Below are 23,396 nucleotides of genomic sequence, written 5' to 3'. Positions count from 1 at the left end.
CATGACATTTACCGGAGACGCAAAGCTGATTCTGCGAACTTCACAATCCCTCCATCAGAGGAGAGATTGGATGAAATCTATACTCTCACCATACCATGGTTTGAGATTAGGTATAACGTTCAGTAATTGGTTGAATTATTTGCATATTTTGGTAACAACATATTGTGGGGTTTCTCAGAGTGTAATTCTCAGAAGCATCAGAGACACTTGTTAAACATCCAGCCATCGCCTAGACCTGAGTCACACTCTGACAGAGAGAAGTGACAATTTGTATTTGTAACAAACTAAATTTGAGAAACACTAATCTTCAGAGGGTCACTAAAATATTCCCGTTTGTTGCATATCTCAGTTTAAGACTCCCGATATCTACCCTAAGGGAGACCTAATTGCAATGGATTGTTATTTCTCTCTACATAGAATAAATACGTTTGCGATAGATATCTCCGATTTAATCTGCCTGGATTCCTATCCATGTGGTAGAGAAAAAGAAGTTTGAGATTATTTTTTAAGCCATCATAAGAGGCAACTAAAAATCATTTGTATAGAGCTGAACTGTCTAAATCTAAGCTGCTGAAAGTACCAGTAGGGTCAGATCTAAAAGAATTGAGAAGGTATGTATTCCAAAAGGCTTTTGCTCTTTTTTTTTTCCCCCCTTTCAAAAGGCTCAGACTGAAGATCACTGCTTTTAGTTCTCTGGATGATTCTGAAACTCCTGAGGGTATAGAGTAAGACAGACAGTAGTCTCCAAGGTAACTAGGTCTGGAACCTCACAGGGAGCAAAGAAGCATAGATTGTTACTTCTGAGTTGGTGGGTTGTTTTGCAGACCAAAATTGCATAACATAACCCAGTATTTCCAACTCAAGGGAAAAAATAGGTATTTTTGTATCATTCGGTATAATTATTTTTTCCTGATTCAAGTAAGTTTAAAAGGACAAATTGTTGGTTAATTTCATTTTCCTGAATAGGGTATTTTCTTTAAGGATAACCTGTTAAATGATGGTAAAAAACAAAAGCACCAGGGTTTATTTTCAAGCTTATCATATAAAACAGATTTGTTTTCATTGTTAAGTGAAAAATTTTTTATGTGGCATATGTACTTAGAATTTTAACGTGTTTACTAATTTTCACAGTTGTCTGAAACCAATGCACAAGTAAATAATATTTATTAACTGGTAAATGGTACTTCTGTAACTGTGGATGTTTTGCAAACTGCTCTATTTGCAGAATAATGGGCTTTCATATCACTAGGACTCATCATAAAAAAAGATCTCTTTCATTACTGCTTCCAAGGAGTAAAAATTATTTTAAACTGAGGGGATTCATTAACTTTCAAAATATAAACAAATTCTCTTTTTTTCCCTTGGCAGGAGGACATCAATGGCTTACAAAAGCTTGAGTGCCTCCTTACCTAAGGAACTAACTCTTATTTCACTAGGGTTTTTATTACACTGGAGAATAAATCATGCACTAATGGCATGTTTTTATGGCAACTTTCTTGTCAGAGAAGGCTTATTTTCCTTATCATGAGATGTTCAGGAAATTAACACTCTGCTGTTCTGAAAGGATCCTCAGACAGCCCAGATTGAAGAACAGATTGCTTCTGCAATTCCTTCCTTCTTTTGTCACACCTTAATAATTATGCACAATAAGTACCAAAATGCCTCCTATGTGCACTGCTTATGATCACAGTACCACAGAGGAAGCCGATGTGAACACAATGGATCAGTAGTATTAACTAGATCCCATCTTTTATCAGGTCCTCTGTGTGAGTAGATAAAATGAAAGAGCAACACTTGAAAGGAGTACTTGAAAAAAATGTTCCCGACTTGATATTGGAAAGAAGAAAATTGTGATGCCTCATAACTGGAGACATTATATATATTTCCATTGTATAAACATAGACAAATGACCTACAATAATCTCTGAGTTGAAAGAGGGCACACAAAATTTGTTTTCTTCCTTTACCTTAAAATCATAATAAAACATTTAAAAAATAATAATTTGCTGGGGCCAAAATAAAAAGATAAGAAAAGTCAAAGGTAGTAAGTTAAGTTGATATTTCAGTAAGTTTCTCCCGTGGATAAATTAATGTGAATCTGTCAAGAAATAATAAATAGAAATAATAATAAACAGAAATAAGAAATAATAAAATAATTAATTGGTTTAAAAATATCAGAATCTTCCTTTAAATTGTATAAATTTATGTTTAATGTTAGAAAATAAAAGCAAATAATCTTGGATTTTATTAATAGTTATTCTGATAACGTTTATTTATTGAAGTGTCCCATGGCATTTTTGTGCATATTTTGTAGCCATTTCTTGCTTGGTTATACCTTGGTTTCTGACAGTAACTACTGATTAAAATAGTGTGTAGGATACTGGATTTTTCACCATCATAGTAGTAACACAAAACTAACTACACACTGCTGAGATAATTATTCAGAGGATTAGGTATGCCAAATCTCCCTTTAAAAAATTAAAATCATTTTTAGTTTGACAATGTATTCAGTTAGCACTTTTTTTTTCTTTAAATGAATTCAGTGCCTCGTAAAAGTGCTGGATTGACAGACTTTTGGAGAGGAGGCTTTTGTTTATCCCTCAAATGAGGACAGCCTGGGCAGCAGCAGGGGAAGCTTCCACTTTTAGGCAGGTGGAACACTCAAAAAAGAAAATTCACACTCCTGTCAATACCATTTAAAGTTCTCACTTACACCAGTTTCACATGAGATAAAGCATTTTGTGGTTGTGACTCACATCTCACTCCCCTTCCCATGCTTAACTGAAGTTTTCCAGCCAATTCTGGAATTAATATAAATCTGCCCATGTCACTGGCTCAGGGTGAGCGCCTGCAAAACTAATACCACCATTACTAAACTCTGAGAATCCATCATTTTTTTTTTTTTTAATCTGTGAAATCCATCCTTAGTCTGACTGGAAATGGAGTAAAATAAACTGGATCGAGGAAGATCAATAGGAATCTGTCTTGTTTCACATATGTGGACATCATAAATATTTGTTTAATTCAGTGAAAATATTTAGCTTTAAACTTAAAGACTCTTTTCAGTTGAAATTCCCCTGTTTGAGGTAGGGACCACTTCCTTCTAGTGTTAGCTTTGGCCTCCCTCGGACAAAACTGCAGGGCTACATGCAGGATCTCCCTGAGATTCTGATGTGGAGATTTTTTTAAAATTAAAATACTAACTAATGCTAAATGCTTTGTCATATCATCTGCTTATAAATTATTATTGGTAAAAATTCTGGAGCATATTAATTAAATGATTAACTTTGGTAACAGATTTTTGGGTATTTCAGATGCTTAAGCTCTGAAAATATGCCATGTAAATTTTCATGTGGGATAAATATTATTTTTTCAATTATAAAAATGTAAGAATGCAAGACCTGGTGAAAATGTATGCTGAAAATAGTTTTGATAATAGCTGTCTATATCAAAATCTGTTAGTAAAGTAATATAAAAGTCTTTGAGTAACTTACTAATTTCTGCAGACAACAGGCAGTATGTTAAGTGTAGATAAGTATAAGTAATGTAGATTCATTTTCCAGAAAGAAAATATCATAAGGCTATTTCCATCCTTAATATGAGTGGGTATGGCATGTGATCTGTTCTAGGCTTTGAAGAAGAAATATTGATTTGACCAAATGACACCCTATAGACTACAGGTATATCTTGAAGTTATAATGGGTTCAATTCCAGACTGCCACAATCAAATAAATATGGCAATAAAGTGAGTCAAACAAATATTTTGATTTCCCAGTGCATATAGAAATTATGTTTCCACTGTACCGTAGTCTAATGTGCAATAGCATTATGTCCAAAAACTGAGGTATATAACTTCACTAAAAATACTTTATTTCTAAAACTTGCTATCATCTGAGCATTTGGTGAGTCATAATCTCTGCTGGTGGAGGGTCTTGCCTCGAAGCTGGTGGCTGCGGACTGATCAGGGTTGTGGTTGCTGAAGGTGGAGGTGGCTGTGGCGATTTCTTAAAATAAGACAGTGAAATTTGCCACATCGTTGGACTCTTCCTTCCACCAATGATTTCTCTGAAGCATACAATGCTGTTAAACAGCATTTTATCCTAGCAGAACTTCTTTCAAAATTGGCATCGATCTCCTCAAACCCTGTCACTGTGCTGTCAGCCAGGTTTATGTTATAGTGTAAATCCTCTGTTGTCATTACAAAAGTCTTCACAGCATCTTCACCAGGAGTAGATTTCATCTCGAGAAACCACTTTCTTGCTCATCCATAAGAAGCAACTCATCCAGTAAAGTTTTATCATGAGATTGCAGCAAGTCACACTCATCTTCAGGCTCCCCTTCTAATTCTAGTTCTCTCACTATTTCCACCACATCTACAGTTACTTTCTCCACTGAAGTCCTGAACCCCTCAAAGTCATCCATGAAAGTTGGAAACAACTTATTCCAAACTCCTGTTCACATTGACATTTTGACCTTTTCCCATGAATCAAGAATGTTCATAATGGCATTTAGAATGGTGAATTCTTTCCAAAAGGTTCTCAATTGACTTTACCCAGATCCATAAGAGGAATCACTATCTATGACAGCTATAGTCTTACAAAATGTATTTCTTAAATGATAAGACCTGAATGTTGAAATGACTCCTTGATCCATGGGCTGCAGAATAGCTGTCATGTTGGCAGGCATGAAAACAAGATTCATCTCATTGCACATCTCCATCAGGGCTCTTGGGTGACCCAGTCTATTGTCAATGAACAGCAATATTTTCAAAGGAATCTTTTTTTCTGAGCAGTAGATCTCAAGATGGGCTTAAAATATTCAGTAAACCATGTTGTAAGCAGAAGTGCTGTTATCCAGGCTCTATTATTTCATTTACAGTGCAAAGGCAGAGTAGATTTAGCATAATCTGGGAAGGCCCTAGAACTTGTGGAATGCTGAATGAGCCTTGGCTTCAATTGAAAGTCACCAGCTGCATTAGCCCCTAGCAAGAAAGTCAGTCTGTCTTTTGAAGCTTGAACCTAGGCATTGACTTCTCTCTAGCTATGAAGTCCTAGATGCTATCTCCTTCCAATAGAGGGCAGTTTCACCTACATGGAAAATCTGTTGTTTAGTGTAGCCACCTTCATCAATTATCTTAACTAGATCTTCTGGATAACTTGCTGCAGCTTCTACATCAGCTTTAGCTGCTTTTATGTTGTGGAGATGCCTTCTTTCCTTAAATCTCATGAACCAACCTCTGCTAGCTTTAAACCTTTCCTCTGTAGCTTCCTCGCCTCTCTCAGCCTTCACAGAATTAAAGACCGTTAGGGCCTTGCTCTGGATAAGATTTAGTTTAAGGGAATGTTGTGGCTGGTTTGATGTTTAATCCAGACCACTAAAACTTTCTCCATCTCAGCAATAAGGCTGTTACACTTTCTTATCATTTGTGTGTGTTCACTGGAGAAGCACTTTTAATTTCCTTCAAAGCTTTTTCTTTTGAATTCACAACTTGACTAAACGTTTGGCACAAAAGGTCTAACTTTTGGCCTATTTCAGCTTTCAACATACTTTCCTCACTAAGCTTAATCATTTCTGGCTTTTGATTTAAAAGTGAGAGATGTGAGAATTTTCCTTTAACTTTAACACTCAGAGGCTATTGTAGGGTTGTCAATTCACCTAATTTTAATATTGTTGTGGCCCAAGAATGGGGAGACCTGGGGAGAGGGGAAGAGAGGAGGGAGCAGTCAGAACACACACAACATTTATCGGTTAAGTTGGCTGGCTTACGTGGATGCAGTTGTGGTGAGCCAAAACAATTACAATGGTAACATCAGAGATCACTGATCACAGATCACCATAACAAATATAATAATAATAGAAAAGTTTGAAGTACTGCTAGAATTACCAGAATGTGACACAGAGACACAAAGTGAGCAAATGCTGTGGGAAAAAGAAATGGCACCAATGAACTTGCTTGATGCAGGGTTGCTACAAACCTTCAATTTGTAAAAAACAAAAACAAACAAACAAACAAACAAAAAACCCATAATATCTGCAAAGCACAATAAAACAAAGTGCAATAAAAAGGTAATTGCCTGTACTCTTCAGGATTTGAGAGTAATCAGCCATGACATCTATGATCATATAGGTCCTAGATATTGATTTGGATGGCTTAATTTATTATTTGTTGAGCCATTCTTTCTTCCATCATTGATACGTATTATCTGCCTAAGTAGTATAGACTTACAGGTAAATGAAGCCTTTTTTCTGACTCTAAGCATTATCATAAACATATACACCAAGTCTGTAACAAGGGCTATTAACTAAATGAAGAACCCTGAGCTTGAAAGCTGCCCTACTATTCTGTATACATAAAAATGTAAAAAGCATTTCTTTGGATTATCTAAATGGCCCGTCAGGAGCATGATTATTTATAATAATGGTACCAAGATATATTTTATATAAAAAAAAAAACTTTGCTTCCTAAGGGTGAGTGTTGGCTGTCATTTTTAATTTTCAGCCACAACATCAATCATTCTATCTATGTTTGAGGAATTCTTCCTTAAGGGGACCTTGCTTATCTCCCATTTGAGATGCTGAAAATGACTTGTTCACTCTCCAACCCTCACTCGTAGCTAAAGCATTGGCAGACTTTCTCACTTAGGCTCTGTCAAGCGTATAAAGCTGCCACAACTTTTGAAGCTAGTGAGATATAGAAGCAGGAATCAGAGTAAGCTTTTCTTCTGGTGAGACTAGGGTCAGGGCTGGCAGCTATGGCAAGTTTTTCGGAATCAGCAGCATCAGGGTTCTAATATTGCTATTCAGTGTCCAGCAGATGTGGAAATAGTGGTCCGTGCTATGGTCTGTGCCTAGAGACAGCAGCATGGAGAAATGTATTTTCAACTTGAACCAATTTATAGGGATGCACTTTTGTAAGTAACACTTTCTTAAAGAAAAACAAACAAACAAACAAATAAACAAAAAAACCTAAAAAAACAAAAAAAACCCAAGGTGCCTGGGTGGCTCAGTTTCTTGAGCACCCAACTCTTGATTTCAGCTCAGGTCATGATCTCAGGGTCTTGAGATAAAGCCCCACATCAGGCTCTGTGCTGGGTATGGGCATGGAGCCTTCCTGGGATTGTCTCTCTCCCTCTCCCTCTGCCCACCACCCACCCCTTGCTTGTGCTCTTGCTCTCTCTTAAAAAAAAAAAAAAAAAGGAAGAAAGAAAGAAAGAAAGAAAGAAAGAAAGAAAGAAAGAAAGAAAGAAAGAAAGAAAGAAAGAAAAGAAAGAAAGACAAGGAAAAAAAGCATCTTTTACTATGTGAAAAATTCTGTCATTAAAAGGAATCATTAACAGAGTGAAAAGGTGATCTATCTATAAAAGGAGAGAAAATATATGTAAATCATATATCTAATAAAGGATTAATATCCAGAATATATAAGGAACTCCTATAACTAGCAACAACAAAAGAAATAACCCAATTTTTTAAATGGGATAATAACTTGAATAGACGGTTCTCCAAAGAAGACATACAAATGGCCAACAAACACGTGAAAAGATGCTCACCATCACTAGTCATTAGGGAAATGCAATTCAAAACTACAATGAGATACCACCTCATACTCATTAGGATGGCCACAATCAAAAGAACATAAAACAAGTCCTCACAAAGATGTGGAGAAATTGGAATTCTTGGGCCCTGTTGGTGGGAATGTAAAGTGGTACAGTTGCTATAGAAAACAGTATGCAAGTTTTTTTTTTTTTTAATTAAAAATAGAATTACCATATGATCTAGCAATCCCCCTTCTGGATATATATCCAAAATAATTCAAAGAAGGATATTGAAGAGATACTTGTATACCCATGTTCATTGCAGCATTTTTTATAATTGTCAAGGGGTGGAGGTAACCCAAATATCCATCATTGGTGAACGGACAAAGAAAATGTGATATATACATACAACAGATATTATTCAGCCTTTAAAAAAAGGAGCTCCCATGACATGCTACAATGTGGATGAACCTCAAGGACATTATATAAAGTGAAATAAGCCAGTCACACAAGGACAAAAACTGTATGAGTCCACACACATTAAGTATCTAACATAGTCAAAATCATAAAAACAGAACATATAAGGTGGTTGCCAAAGGCTGGGTGAGAGAGGGGGAATTTGTGTTTAATGAGTATAGAGTTTCAATTCTGCAGGATGAAAAAAAATTCTAGAGATCTGTTATACAACTGTGTCAATATACTTAGTGAACTCTATGCTTAAAAATGTTTAAAATGGTCAATTTAATGTTAGATGTCGGTAATCACAATTAAAATTAAATTTTAAATTAAAATATTTTTTAAAAAGTTTTTCTGTCATTTCTGTATTCCAGGATTCATCCTCAGATGTGGATCCTGACTCTTCATCTTATTTAGTTTATCTGGTCAACTCTGATTATGATTAGTTGTCTGCCCCTGAAACTTCTCTCTCTTCCTAGATGTGGCCACTTCACAAACACTATCATGCTCATTCTTTTCTAGATCCTGGAAAAAAAAAAAAATCTTGGGAAAAAATTTTGTAAAAATTTCCACTACTTATTACTCTCAAATATTAAAATTCTTAGAATTCTCCTCTCTGAATTTTGTCTGCTTCTAGGCTCCTGGGCATGGCTCTACACATATAACAATACATGTTTTCTCTTTCTACCTTTCAGTGATGTCCATATGCTGTCTGATTTTCCCCACCTAAATTCCTGCTAAGTTTAGCTGCATTTCCTATGCACAGTTCTCAATAGCTTTACTGAGATATAATTCATAAATCATTCAATTCACCTGTTTAAATTGTATAATCTAATGGGTTATAGTATTTTCACAGGGATGTGTCACCATCATCACAATTTAATTTTAGAACATTGTCATTATCCTGGAAAGAAATATACATATTAGCAGTCACTCACAATCCCTGTGCCCCCACCCCCCCCAGCCCCAGACAACACTGAAACCACTAATAAACTCTCTATCTCCACAGGCTTGCCTGTTCTAGACATTTCATGCAAATGGCCTCATACAATATAGGATTATTTGTGACTGACTTATTTTAGTGAGCAAAACATTTTGAAAGTTCATGTACATTGTAGCATGTATCAGTACTCCAGAGTTGTGCAACAATCACAATTTAATTTCAGATTATTTTCATTATCCTAAAAAGAAAATTTGTACATATCATTTGTTCTTCTCATTTCCATTTGCCACTGCATCCCTTGGCAAACACTAATCTACTTTCTATCTCTATAGATGTGCCTATTTTTGACATTTCCTACAAATGGAATCATACGGTATGTGGTCCTTAGTGACTGACTTCTTTCACTGAGCAAAATGTTTTCAAGATTCATTCATGTTATATCATGTATCAATATTCCATTCTGTTTTATTGCCAAATAATATTCCATCATATGGCTACATCACATTTTTTTATACATTCATCAGTTGATGGAGATTTAAGTTGTTTTCACTTCTTGGTTATAATGAATAATGATTTTATAAACATTTATAAACATTTAGTGTGGAAGTATTTTTCCATTTTTCTTAAATATATACCTAGGAGTGGAATTGCTGAGTCATGTGATGAGTTTAACATTTTCAGAAACTATCACATTGTTTTTCAACACAGCTGCACCACTTTACATCCTCACCAACAATGTATGAGGGTTCTAATTTTTCCACTTCCTTGCCAACACTTGTGATTTGTATATTTTCTTTGGAGAAAGGTTTATTCAGATTCTTTGCCCATTTTTAAATTTATCTTTTTAAGTTGTAAGAGTTCTTTATATATTCTGGACACAAAGCTCTTACCAGATTTATGATTTGCAAATATATTTCCCATTCTGTGGATTTAAATTTGTGGAAGTCTGTGGAAGTTTAAGTCTGTGGAAAAAAAGTTTTTAATTTTGATGAAGTCCAAATTATTTTTTTTCTTTTCTTCCTTGTGTTTTGTTACCTTATCTAAAACAACTTTCCCTAATCTGAGGTAATGAAGACTTACTCTATGTTTTGTTGTAAGACTTATAGTTCTAGCTCATATATTTTGGACTTGAACTAATTCTTTGTTATGGTATAAAGAAGGAATTGAACTTCATTGTTTTGCATGTGGACATCCAGCTTTCACTGTACCATTACTTAAAAAGATTATCCTTTTCCCATTGAATTTTCTTAGCATGTCTGACAAAAGTCAATTAACCATAATGTAAAGGTTATTTTGGAATTCCCAATACTATTCCATTTATATTTGGGTCTATCTTATGTCAGTATCTATCTGTTTTGATCATAGTAGCTTTGTAGTAAGTTTAGAAATCGGAAAATGCAAGTCCCCTAACTTTGTTTTTTTCAAGATTGTATTGACTATTTTGGGTGTCTCAAATTTCCATATGTATTTAGAATAAACTTGTCAATTTTTTTTTTAGATTTTATTTATTCATTTGAAATGGAGAAAGACAGAGAAAGTACAAGCAGGGGGAGAGGCAGAGGCAGAGGGAGAAGCAGACCCCCCACTGAGCTGGGAGCCTGACATGGGGCTCAGTCCCAAGACGTGGACACCATGACCTGAGCTGAAGGCAGATGCTTAACCATCTGAACCACCCAGTGCCCCTGAACTTGTCAATTTTCTTTTAGGAAATGTAGTTGAAGGGGCGCCTGGATGGCACAGTCAGTTAAGCAACCAACTCTTGGTTTTGGCTCAGGTTGTGATCTCAAGATCATAAAATTTAGCCCCATGTTGGGCTCCATGCTCAGCATGGAGTCTGCTTCGGATTCTCTCTCCCTCTCCCTCTGCCCCTCCCACTCATGCTCTCCCCTCTCTGAAATAAATAAATCTTAAAAATTATAGTTGGAATTTTGATAGGCTTGTATTGAATCTAGATTAATTTGGGAGTATTGAAGCTTTAACTCTAAAAAATGTCCCAATCTATGAATGTGGAATGTCTATTTCTTAGAAAGACATTACAAAGGAATGTCTTTTTATGTATTAGGTCTTCTTTAGTGTCTCTCAAATGGTTTGCATTTTTCAGAGTGCAAGTATTACACTTATTTTGTTAAATTAATTCCTTTTTATTTTATTCTTTTTTAATACTATTTTAAGTAGAATTATTTTTTAATTCTATTTGAAGATTGTTCATTTCTAGTGTATAGAAATGCAATTGACTTTTGAGTATTGATATTGAATACTGCAACCTTGCCAAAATAGTTTATTAGTTGTAATGGATTTTTTAGTAGATTCCTTCAGGTTTTCTATATACAAGATCACATCATATTCAAAAAAAAAAAAGATGTTTTAAAGTTTCTTTCCAAAATTCTTTTTTCTTCTATGTATTTCTTTCTTCTTTCTTCTATGTTTTTATTGCCTGATTGTCCTTTCCAAAATCAAGTAAAATATTGAAAAACAATGCTGAGAGTGGACTTATTGTCTTGTTTCTGGTCTTAGAGGGAAATCTTTCAGTCTTCTACCACCAAGTATGATGTTATCTGTGTGTTTTTCATAGATTCTCTTTATCAGGTTGAGTAAGATCCCTTTTATTTTTAGTTTTTCAAGTGATTTTATCATGAAAGAGTGCTGGATTTAAAAAAAATAATTTGTGTCTCTTGAGATAATTGTGGTTTTTTTATCCTTTAGTTTATTAATATGGTTAATTCCATTAATTGACTTTTGTATGGTTAAACCAACCTTGCATTCCTAGGATAAATCCCACTTGGCCATGGGACTTATAATTTACATATAATCTTTTTTATGTGTTGATAGATATGGTTTATTGGTATTTTGTTGAAGATTTTTGCATCTACAGTCATAAGAGATATTGATCTGTAGCTTTTTGTGTGTGTGTGTGTGTGATGTTTTTGTCTGGCATTGGTCTTAGGGTGATACTGACTTCATAGCATGAATTGGGAAAGAAGAGAACAGTTATATGCAATTAACTGTATTTTATGATCACCTGCATAATTGTCTTTACCAGCACTCTCAAGTGTATGTGGTTTCAAATTACTACTGATGTTACTTGTTTTTAGCCTGAAATACTTCATTGGTATTTCTTGTGAGGGGTGTTTACTAGCAAGAAATTCTAATTTTTAAAAAATCTGGACCGGTGCCTGGGTGGTGCAGTGGGTTAAGCATCTGACTGTTGGTTTAGGCTTGGGCTGTGATTCAGCATTATGAGACGAAGCCCTGTGTTGGGCTCTGTGTTGTGTGGAGTTTGCTTAAGACTCTTTCCCCCTCTCCTTCTGCCCGCCCCCCTGCTCTCTCTCTCTCTCTGCCCCAAATAAATAAATAAATCTTTTTAAAAAATTGGAAATGTTGTATTTTCACCTTCATTTTTAAGTAATTTGCGGGGGGTAGTTTGCTAATTATAAGATTCTAGGTTGACAGTTTTATTTCTTACTTTCAGTGCTTTAAATATGTCATACCACTGTCTCCTGATATCCATTGTTTCTCATGAGAAGTCAGATTTATTCTTATTGAAGTTCCCTTGATGACAAGTTAGTTCAGTTTGCTGCTTTCAGGATTTTTGTCTTTGTCCTTGACAGTCAACATTTTGATCATGATGTGTCTGGTGTTGATCTGTTCATATTTATCCTACTAGATTTCACTGAGCTTCTTGGATGTGCAGAAAAATATATTTGGTGAAATTTGGGAAGTTTTTAGCCATTATTTTTTACATTATTTTTCTTTTTCATTTTCTCTCCTCCTTTTCATGTACCTCCATTATTCATGTAGTGCTTCACTTAATGTTATCCTACATTTCTCTGAGGCTATGCTTATTTTTCCTAATTCTCTTTTCTCTCTGTTCTTCACATTACATAATATTTCTCAATCCATCTTCAACTTCACTAATTTTTATTTCTACTAGCTCAAATCTACTGCTGATCCTCTTGAGTAGGTTCTTCATCTTGATTACCATACTTTTGGACTCCAGAATTTTTATTTGATTCTTAAAACAAACAAACAAAAAAACAATTTCCATCCCTTTATTTATATTCACTAGTTGGTTAGATACTATTATCATGCCTTCCTTAATTCATTAATCATGATTATTTTTATATCTTTGAAAATACTTCTAAGCTGTTTTGAAGTCTTTCTCTTCTATGTGCATCATTTGTGCTCTCTCAAAAGCAATCTCTATTGCCTTTTTTTTTTAACAGATCACACTTTTCTGTTTTTTGCATGACACAATTTCTTTGCTGAATATTTATTTATTTTTTTAAAGATTTTATTTATTTTTTGACAGAGAGAGACACAGCGAGAGAGGGAACAGAAGCAGGGGGTGTGGAAGAGGGAGAAGCAGGCTTCCTGCCAAGCAGGGAGCCTGATGCGGGGCTCGATCCCAGGACCCTGGGATCGTGACCTGAGCCGAAGGCAGATGCTTAATGAATGAGCAACCCAGGTGCCCCTGCTGCATATTTTAGATAATATATTGTAGCATATCTAGATCCTGACACCTTGTCCTCCAGTCTTATTGTTTGCTTGTTTATTTGTTTAATTATTTGGCTAGACTAGTTCAGCAAATTCTATTTTTCTCTCAATATGCAGCCCCTGATGTTGCTTTTGGAGGGTACAGCCTTGAATGTTCCCCTAACCTACACAGAAGTAACTGTGGTGTTAGTTTGACCTCTTTAACTGTCTCTTTACCTGATCTTTCTGCTAAGCTTTTGATGGTGTGTCTCTAGTGGTATCATATTTGGTTAACTTCCTCTAATTGCTAGCTGATTAGTATATTGTTTTCAACCACTCTCTGGGGCATAGATATTCCCATTGTCTTATCCAAATAAAGTGTGGCCACCCCATTTGCAGCGGTACACTCAAAATTTCTTTCAGGTCAGTCTTTGAAACTTGCTTTTAACTCCAGGATGGCTCCTCTTATTCAATTATTTCCATGGCTCTTTTTGTTAAACTTCTATCTGGTCTACTTGTTGCTGTCATGAAGCCCATTACTATCATGGAAATCTCCTCTTAATTGTTCTGCTCCAAGATCTCCACTGATTTTAACTCTGTCCATGGGCATGAATGTTCCCCCTTGTGTTTCAAATAAAGGCAATCTCTTTATGGAGAGCCATAGCACCTTGTGTTCTTGTAGACTGCATCTCCCCCTGTGCAGAAGCTCTGTGCCACTGGTCCAGAGCTGGAGGCAAGGACAGTGGCCTGTTTCTCTGGGAGTGAAACTCTACCCTAGGACTGGACACTGAGGTGATAGTAGTGTATGATAGCCTTGTATTCTTGTATGCTTCCACTGGCATATAACTTCCAACCTATGAGCAATCTGGGGTAGGGGGAAAATGGGTCCCAATATTCTAGGCCAGACACTCATGAGTTAGAGGGACTAGAGAAAGGGAACTCCAGATCTCTTAACTGTGTTAGTCTGGAATATAGCTTTTGCAACATGAGCTGGAGGAAGGGGATGAGTAATGGTCACAGTCTGTCCTTCTCAAGGAGAAGTCATCACCTTACACTGGGAGCTGGCAGAAGAATGAATTCCATCTTCTTGGTTGCACCAGCCCAGAGTAGATCTTTCACCACAATGAGCTAAGGGAGGAGAAGGGGCAGGGTTTGGATACAATGATACAGACTAAGATCGCACAGAATTTTTTTTTTAAAGATTTTATTTATTTATTTTATTTGGGAGAGAGGAAAAAAAAGAGCATGTGCATGATGTGGGAAGGGGCAGAGGGAGTGAGAGAATCTCAAGCAGACTTCATGCTAAGCATGGAGCTCAACACTGTGCTCAACTTCACAACACTGAGATCACGACCTGAGTCGAAACCAAGAGTCAGAAGCTTAACCGACTGAGCCACCCAGGCACCCCAAGATTGCACAGATTTTCTTGAATAAATGTTTCTCCATTTGCTGTTTGCAAATTCCTGGAGAATAATTCCCACAGATTTAAGAGTTTTTTTATTTATTTTTTTGTTTTTTATTACTTTCATGAGTTATGGTTGTTTTGCTGGAAAGAAGTCCCAAAGAGATCCTCACAGCACCATTTCAGAAGTGTTTCTCACATTTTGTACATTTTTACAGTCTGGTAAGTTTATCTAAAGGTATTTATATGTTTTCCAGTTCCACCACTTGCACATTTGTTTTTGGAAGGCAAATCCTATGTTTATGAGTTTTTCACACTGTTCTTAGTGGTTGCTTGCTAAATAAACATGCCATACTCTCCACATCCAATAGTCTGGCTAAATTTCCTTCCATTCAATACATGGTACTTTTCTCTAACAATCATTTTTCCTGCCTTATAATCTATGTCTACTTTGTGCATTTATATCTTGTCTCTTCTGACATATTTCAAAATTCATGTAGCTCCATGAATCAAAACAACAATTCTTAAAACCACTCTGTCTCCTCAATTAGTTCTGTTGCACTACCTTATATTCTCTACAAGTTGTTTAATTATGTTGATGTATAGTGATGTGAACTTCCAAATTACAGGTCTATACCACATCATTGTATAAGGACAGGAATGGATTTATTATGTTTCCAACAATATTCCCAATGATGAATATAGCTATCTTTTATTGAGTACATACTACATGTAAAGCACTCTGCTACATTTTTTCATATAAATTTTTCCACTTAATTCACAAAAATCTCTGCCATTTAGATATTGGAAGCATTGTTTTACAAATAAGAAAAAGAAGATATGTAACTTGCCCAATATCATACAGCTGAATTTTATATTCCTAAAAAAGAACTATGAAATATTTATTTTATTTCAAAGCCCATGAGATTATACTTCACATTTAGTTGACACTTTTAGTGTCAACAACATATTAGGCTATCTTTAGGGACCAGGTAAGAACAAATCTGATGCAATATTAAGGGAGGCAACGCAAGCTATTGCCAATGATCTGATTAAGTGACTTAGCCCGAATGCATGACTTTCCACTAGTTCACAGGAATAAATACAAAATTGTTTACTTAGAAAAAATCAAAATTAATAGATAATAGATCTTTATTCATGGTATTCTGCACTAAATATGGTAAGAAGTAAAGTTGCTATTTTTTTCAGTCTATTTTTTCCCCAAAGCTGCCATATCCATCGTCTCAATTGATATTTTCTCTTTCATTATGTACACAGGGACCATGCTACATGGTTTACAGTAAAGAAACATTTTGATCTGAAATGCCAAACCCAACATCATATTTCTTGGTTCTAATATCATTAGACAGTCATATTTTATGGCTGTGACAGCAAGGCTATGACAGATGACACTTTGAGAGTGTTGGAGGAGAAAGCTCATATAACACTTAATCAAATGGTTGCAATGTCTAAAAGGATTAAAGTCAAGCAGGCTATGACTCATAAAATTATGTTTCCTATTATTATCTTAAAACTGACAATGAAAAACTGTCTATCTTAAGTGTGTGTGTGTTTCCTATTCTTTGAAAAATAATTCCACAGGACAAAACTGCAGGACATATTTTCCCAAAGAGCTTTACATATCTAATTTTTAAAAAACATATGTCTACATATTTATGTACTTTTTATGCTTTATGAACACTTGGAATAGTGATGTTGGTAAAATAGATGTCGTCTCCATTTCCTAACTAAAGAGTACTAGACTGTTGCCTGACTTTACAAAGAGCACAAACACAAGAATTAAAAAAAAGAGAAAAATTTCATTAGTCTTAATAGTCAAAGACATTTATTAATACACTTTTGAGTGTTGTCTTTTGCCAAGTGGAGACGAGTAGTTATAGTCCTATAACTAGGACTATAGTTATTCATTGCTTATGGTAAGAAAAGTATTTGCTCTTTGTTGCCATTAAAAAATATGTTGTCTAGGGGTGCCTGGGTGGCTCAGATGGTTAAGCATCTGCCTTCAGCTCAGGTCATGATCCCGGGGTCCAGGGATCGAGCCCCACATCGGGCTCCTGGCTCAGCGGGGAGCCTGCTTCTCCCTCTCCCTCTGCCTCTCCCCCTGCTCGTGTTCTCTCTCTCTCTCTCTCTCTCTCTCTCTATCTCTGTGTCTCAAATGAATAAATAAAATCTTAAAAAAATATATGTTGTCTATTTGTCCTGGCTCACAAAAGCAAACTTGGTGAGAGGTTTATATGACAATTAAGAATTCTTCCAGCAAAGGAGCTTAAAGTGTTTTTACTTTCAAAATAAAATTTCCGAAATTCTAATTGACTACCCTATAGTGTTTTCTTACCAAATGTTTTCTCAAAATATATATTTTCAGATATTTGCTTCTTGTGATAACCATGACTTTTCCAGTATAAAACTATGGGCATAAAAAAATAAATAAATAAAACTATAGGCATGATTGAGTATAGTACCTTAAAAATCTCTCTTTCATTGTCCCTTTGTCTTTTATACTCCTCATAGTCTGTCGTAATGAGGACCTACTTTGGGCTACATTAATATCACCTCTGGTGAATTTAACTATCCAGCAATTTCACCTGTTAAAAATAAGTTACTGAAAGAAACAAAAACTTATTTATAAACAATGAAAATATATGTCACAAACCTTGCATTATGATTCATATAATTATTGAGACACTTTGTCTCAATAATTTCTCATATCTCCAAGAGATGAAATAGGCTCCAGGTTAGTGCATTCATGAAGCATGTCTGATTTTCAGGACTTTGAGTAAGAAATGTTGGAATCTGTACAGCCATCACTAAAGTTGAAGTCTATCATGCTAGCTTTTGTCCCTGTATGTATTCAACAATTTCATAAATTCTCTCTTCACAGTATTTCTGGAGTGCTGATAAATTAGTGTATATGTCAAAAAGACAAGAAATCTTTGAGTTGGTCCAAAACTGTGCTTTAAACTCAAATGTTCATAGGTTTCAAATAAATGTAAATGGGTACCAAAACAAAGCCTATGTCCAGCTCCATGTCATTCTTGGTTTTCAAAAAGAAAGTAATACCTGGATTGTTATATGAAAATTTCTGATTTTTAATATGGCCCCCCAAATTTAAAACTCTGTGATTAAAACACACACATACACATTATCATCATCATCATCATCATCATCATCTAGGTCCTACCAAGACCTGTTCACAAGTCTATGGAACTTCAGTTACTTGATCAATCCTCAGACATTTTAATTTATATACCTGCAAACAGTTTTCAAGAATGAACATCTGTATTTTGACATCTAAATTTCATTACACCCCCATTGACTATACTTGATTTAACTGTCCTTCAGAGATTCTTATTCAGTGCAAACAATGACAATTATAATGCTTGATTGGAGATTGTGGAAACATTTATTCTTGCTAAAGTGGAGAAAACTTGGTGAGTATACGAAATCAAAGGGCTCATATTTTGTGTGAAAAACATGACTTTTTCCAAGGCACATTTGTATTTTCAAAATGCACATTAATCCTTGGCTCTAAGGATCACAAAAACATGTTTAATTTATCTTAGCTCTGATCCTAGCTGTCACAGACGCTCAAAGGCTTTACTCTAGTGTTACTGAAACATGCAAATTGCTCAGCTACTGGGAATATCCTTATATACTGGACAGAATCTATGCAAGCATTCAGCTTGCAAATGATGTGGAATACCTAATAGCTGTCTAGAAGAAATTTCATATAAAGCTCCTATATTTTACAAGACTGTGGCTGCTAGCAAGTCTTATGGCATTTTTCATTACTAAGTTAGTCTGTATATTTATAAATGTATACATGACTAAAGTCCAAAAACTCACCGTAATCTCGAACTGAAAAGAATTTTAAATATCATCTAGTTTATCCTATCTGAAGTCCCAAAAAGATGATTATATTATCATATACTATCAACAAAAGAAACCAAAATTCCAACACACATATTTTGATTTTAAGTCCAGGCTCTTTCATTATTTAATATGGCCCACCTATAATATAAAATTTAGAATTACTGATTTTAGTATAAGACAAACTAACAGAAGGCAGTATTGCAGTTACTCTCTAGGAGTAACATTCTGATTTCTTATTAACAGCATGCTAGATGTTTGTTCTTTTTGATGTTCTATAAATGTCCATTAAAATGCCTTTCTTTATTTCTTAAAATAATTTTATTTTGATATATAAAGATTCTACTACAGCAATGATAGACATAGAAACAAGATAGTTGAACTTTTTGCTAATGTCATACTAATGTGTAAGTGGTCAAACCACCTGTGCAATTGAATAGCAATCCACAAAAGCATGAGTCCTTCCATATGCTTAGTAAGTAAGCACTGGTTTATTTTTATTTTTTTATTTTTATTATTTTTTAAGATTTTATTTATTTTTTTGAGAGAGAGAGAATGAGAGAGAGCACATGAGAGAGGGGAGGGTCAGAGGGAGAAGCAGACTCCCTGCTGAGCAGGAAGCCCGATGCGGGACTCTATCCCGGGACTCCAGGATCATGACCTGAGCCGAAGGCAGTTGCTTAACCAACTGAGCCACCCAGGCGCCCCAAGCACTGGTTTAGAAGGAAAATTTCTTACAACATCTCTCTTGAAATTAATTATTAAAAGGTGTTTAGAATATGATACTCCATTCATGAATTTCCTGTTTACTTAATATAAAGTTATTTGGTGAAGATATCTTCTCTTGATTAAGGTTTTTCCATATCTGACAGAGTCCATTACAGTCTTTGTCCAGAAATCGTGAGTTAATTTAAAGCAAAAAAAGGAAAATCACACTTTCTTGAGTTTAAAAGGGAGCAGTCAAGTCTCTAAAGTAATGAGCATGATATTTAAACATCCATGAGAAGTTATGGAATTAAGTGTAATCTACACGGTCTCCACTTAAAAAGACATAAATCCTTGCTGCAACACCTGCCCAACTGGTTTCCCTACCCTTAATCTTGCTCCCCTCCAGAAGTTTTCTTTACTGTGCCTAGAAGAATCTTTTTAAAGATGGATCTGAAGGTGTTACCTCTCTACTTGAAACTCTTCAATGGCTTTCTATCGGCTAGAGGATAAACTCAAGTTTATGTAGAGGCCATTAAGTACCCCGTGGGGTCTGACGGCTGCAGCCCTTTTGCACACTCCGATTCTAAAATATCAGACTCCCCACTCTTCTCATCCAGAGAAAGGCCTTGCAGGTGCTGCTCTCTGGAGCATTCTGGTCTTTCTTCATCTTACTCTTCCTTGTCTTTCATTACTGCTGAGGCGCCCCAGCTTCCTGAAATCTAACCAATCCCCTGAGTCTAGGTTACTTGAACCTTCTATATTTTCCCCAAGTCCCTTGTGGTGTACCGTTCAGGCACCTACTTCTCTCTTTAGGTAGAATCTAACATTCTCCTAGATATCAAGATTCACATCTTGTAATAGGTGACATATGACAATCACCCAATAATTAACTTTAGGGCAGAAGCATGAAAGAATGGATATATCAACTCGAAAATAATTCATGTGAGAAGCCATGCATGAAACTTGGTGGTGTTTCCACTGGAGGCCAAGGAAGACCTCGTGCTGCTAGAATGCAAAGGTCCAGGTCACTGGGCAGAAAAACTGTGCTTGGATGTTGCTCCTGCTGTCTTCTCCTGACTTCAGCTTCTTGACCAGACCTCAACCCACAAGCCTGGACATCCTGCTGATACCTCTTCATGATCACTCCTTGCAAATATCCCATCTCGTTCTTCAACTAATACTTTGGAAATTTTTTTGAGGAACAAAACCAATAAGTTCCCACCCTGCCAATGTTTTATCCAATGCAGATTTTATTTTTTAATCCCTGTTCTCTCTTACAACCCAGATCATGGGATAGTTAATTATATCTTCCACTCTCTTCTTCAGTGACTCAGATTGCTCCAGCCTTATTTAAACCAAATTAGATGATGGTCTGAGTAATATCAACCCTGAAGCCAGATGTTGCCTTTCCTTTGCTTTAGAGCAAGTAAGTGGCTGCCTGCCTCCCATGTGCAAAAGGAAAAATCTGTGTCAAAACATTCTCCAACAAGAATGCTCAAGGCCTAAAAATTCTCACATTTTTGAGAGCTCTCTATGTTATAAGGCAGAATGCCTTCCTTCCTCTCTCTAAAGAGGCAATTTACTAATCTGCAGGTATTCACCAATGCATTAACAGATAAATTCCTTGGAGAAAATAGCTATAGCAAAACACTGAGCAATTTACTCTGACGGAATAGTAACATTCGAGAAGAGGAAACAGGACTTTAATGTCCTAAAGAAAAAGCTAAGGATGGTGCATTCCAGTGAGAGGTAGATGCAGTATGATCAGAGGCAATCTGAAAACAAAAATTTCAAAATCAATTTGTGCTCACAGTGTTTCCTTATTTCCTCTGTTTTTCTTCCTGCAACTTCACAGGTATCCTCCCCCAGTCCCAAATTCAAATTTCATACAATGCTTTAATGGTTATAGGAGTAACTCATGTAGCCACACTCAATTGCTATCAACCAGAAAATACTTATGATCCTCCATCAAAGGAAAAGCAAATGCCTTATCAAAAATCATATCAGGAATACTAATTGCAGCATACTCTGAAGTTTTCTCGATATTTATGTTTTTGTATATCTGATTGTGGTCAAGTCTATATATGCTAGTTATTATAATGAAAACTTTACAACAAAAATATCAAAGGAGGAATTTTCTGATAACTTACAAGCAGTAAGACCGTGTAAGACTCAGTCTCGTTTACATACAATCCTTTAGACACTATATCAATATCAACAACAAATGAGTCCCTGAAATACCAAATATCATCACAACTTTATGGCATCTATTTAAATGTGTGATTCTACATTTTATACGTTTATCTGAATTCATAGGTGCTCCAACTGGAACCTATTAATGAGAAATAAAAAGGTGATCATAGGGCAAGGGATAATTAGAAATATTTTTATACATTGATTAATGGACCTTGTATTGTTTCCTCTTCAAGATTTTTACTCTCATATCTCACTTTAAAAACTAAAAATTTCAGGGGCGCCTGGGTGGCTCAGTCATTAAACGTCTGCCTTGGGCTGAGGTTGTGATCCCGGTGTCCTGGGATCGAAACCCCGCGTCAGGCTCCCTGCTCGGCAGGGAACCTGCTTCTCCCCCTCTCACTCTCCCGCTTGTGTTCCCTCTCTAGCTGTCTCTCTCTCTCTGTGTCAAATAAATAAATAAAGTCTTTAAGAAGAATGAAAAATAAATAAATAAAAATTTCAAAACCAAACCATACCTACTAATAGTTTCCTTGTTTCTTCTAGTACATTTACAGCCACTTAATGGCTTTCCATTATATTTTTTAAATCTAGATACCTGCTTGATCAACATCAACTTGAAATTGAATTTTGTGTCACAAGTTAGAACAGCTCTAGAGCGTTCCTAAATAAATCATTTCTAACTAAAACTAAATGTGTTTAGATTTTTTTTTTTTTAATTTACGGACAGATATATATAGAGAGAGTGAACATAAACAGGGGGACCTGCAGGCAGAAGAAAAGTCTCAGGCTCCTTACTGACCACAGAGTTGGAGGGGATGTCGGGCTAGATCCCAGGACCCTGGGATCATGAGCTGAGCTGAAGGCAGACGCTTAACTGACTGAGCCACCCAAGCGCCCCAAAACTAAAAGTGTTTAAAAAAACTAAGTGTTACTTATAATTTAAAGTGAAACATTAAACTGTATTTGACTATTGCATATTATAGTTTATTGCACTTATTAACATTATGCATTATTTTAAAATAATAAAATATTAGTAAATTATTCTTTGTTTAAAAAAGTAGATTTTATGTTTTAGGACTTTTTTTGCAGGGTTCGAAAAATAATATCTCTATTTTATCTTGTCACCAATATTTTGAAGTAAAACAATGCAAAACTGCAAAAAAAATGAAAATGGAAGAAACAAGATATCATCTGACATGAATTCTTTTCAGATTTGGAAGGAGAATTTATTTTGGATTATTGTTAGGACACCAAAAAAAGCAGGCAGATTTCTTCAATCCTACAATTTAGGAAAATCTTATTGGAACGAATGCTCTTTGGTTATACTGTTCATTCCTCCAGTGCTGGATTCTGAAGCCAGTCGTTTAATTGTGTCGATGACTAACTTCCATTGTGCAAAGAACTTAATTACATACTGTGGTTCAGTTTCTATTTTGCCAGGCAGTCGTTCATCCATAAAAGAATGCTGTAGAAAGTAAGTGATAAAATGCAAAAGAAATTGAAAGCACATGATTGTAGTCAAGAAGCAAATAAGTAGTTTTCAAAGAAAAGCCAGAACACTTGAACTGGTAACTGGATTGTACTCCTAAAACAAAGAAAAAATGGGCAGCCAAGGAGAAATATTTTGTGATCGCACTTATTGTTCAACATTATAAAGTTATTTGAACCTACTTTTTCACTTTTGTTTACTGGTCAATTAGTGAAATTCGGCAAATGAAACTAAACTATTTTTTAAAGCCATAAAATTTTTAAGAGAATAATATTTCCCTTTTGTAAACGTAGGGTTATTCTCCATC

General features: G+C 35.5%; 1 pseudogene; it reads right to left on the bottom strand.

Moving 5' to 3' along the window:
- Nucleotides 1-3,886: 3,886 nt before the first annotated feature.
- Nucleotides 3,887-20,566, bottom strand: LOC123834682 (tigger transposable element-derived protein 1-like; annotated as a pseudogene).
- Nucleotides 20,567-23,396: the final 2,830 nt, after the last annotated feature.

Source organism: Mirounga angustirostris, unplaced genomic scaffold (assembly GCF_029215605.1).
Source record: "Mirounga angustirostris isolate CCGP_5_RB_7025 unplaced genomic scaffold, mMirAng1.0.hap1 SCAF_1, whole genome shotgun sequence".
Lineage (NCBI taxonomy): Eukaryota > Metazoa > Chordata > Mammalia > Carnivora > Phocidae > Mirounga > Mirounga angustirostris.
The sequence above is the reverse complement of the archived record's forward strand: the minus strand, read 5'-3'. Positions and strand labels throughout refer to the sequence as shown.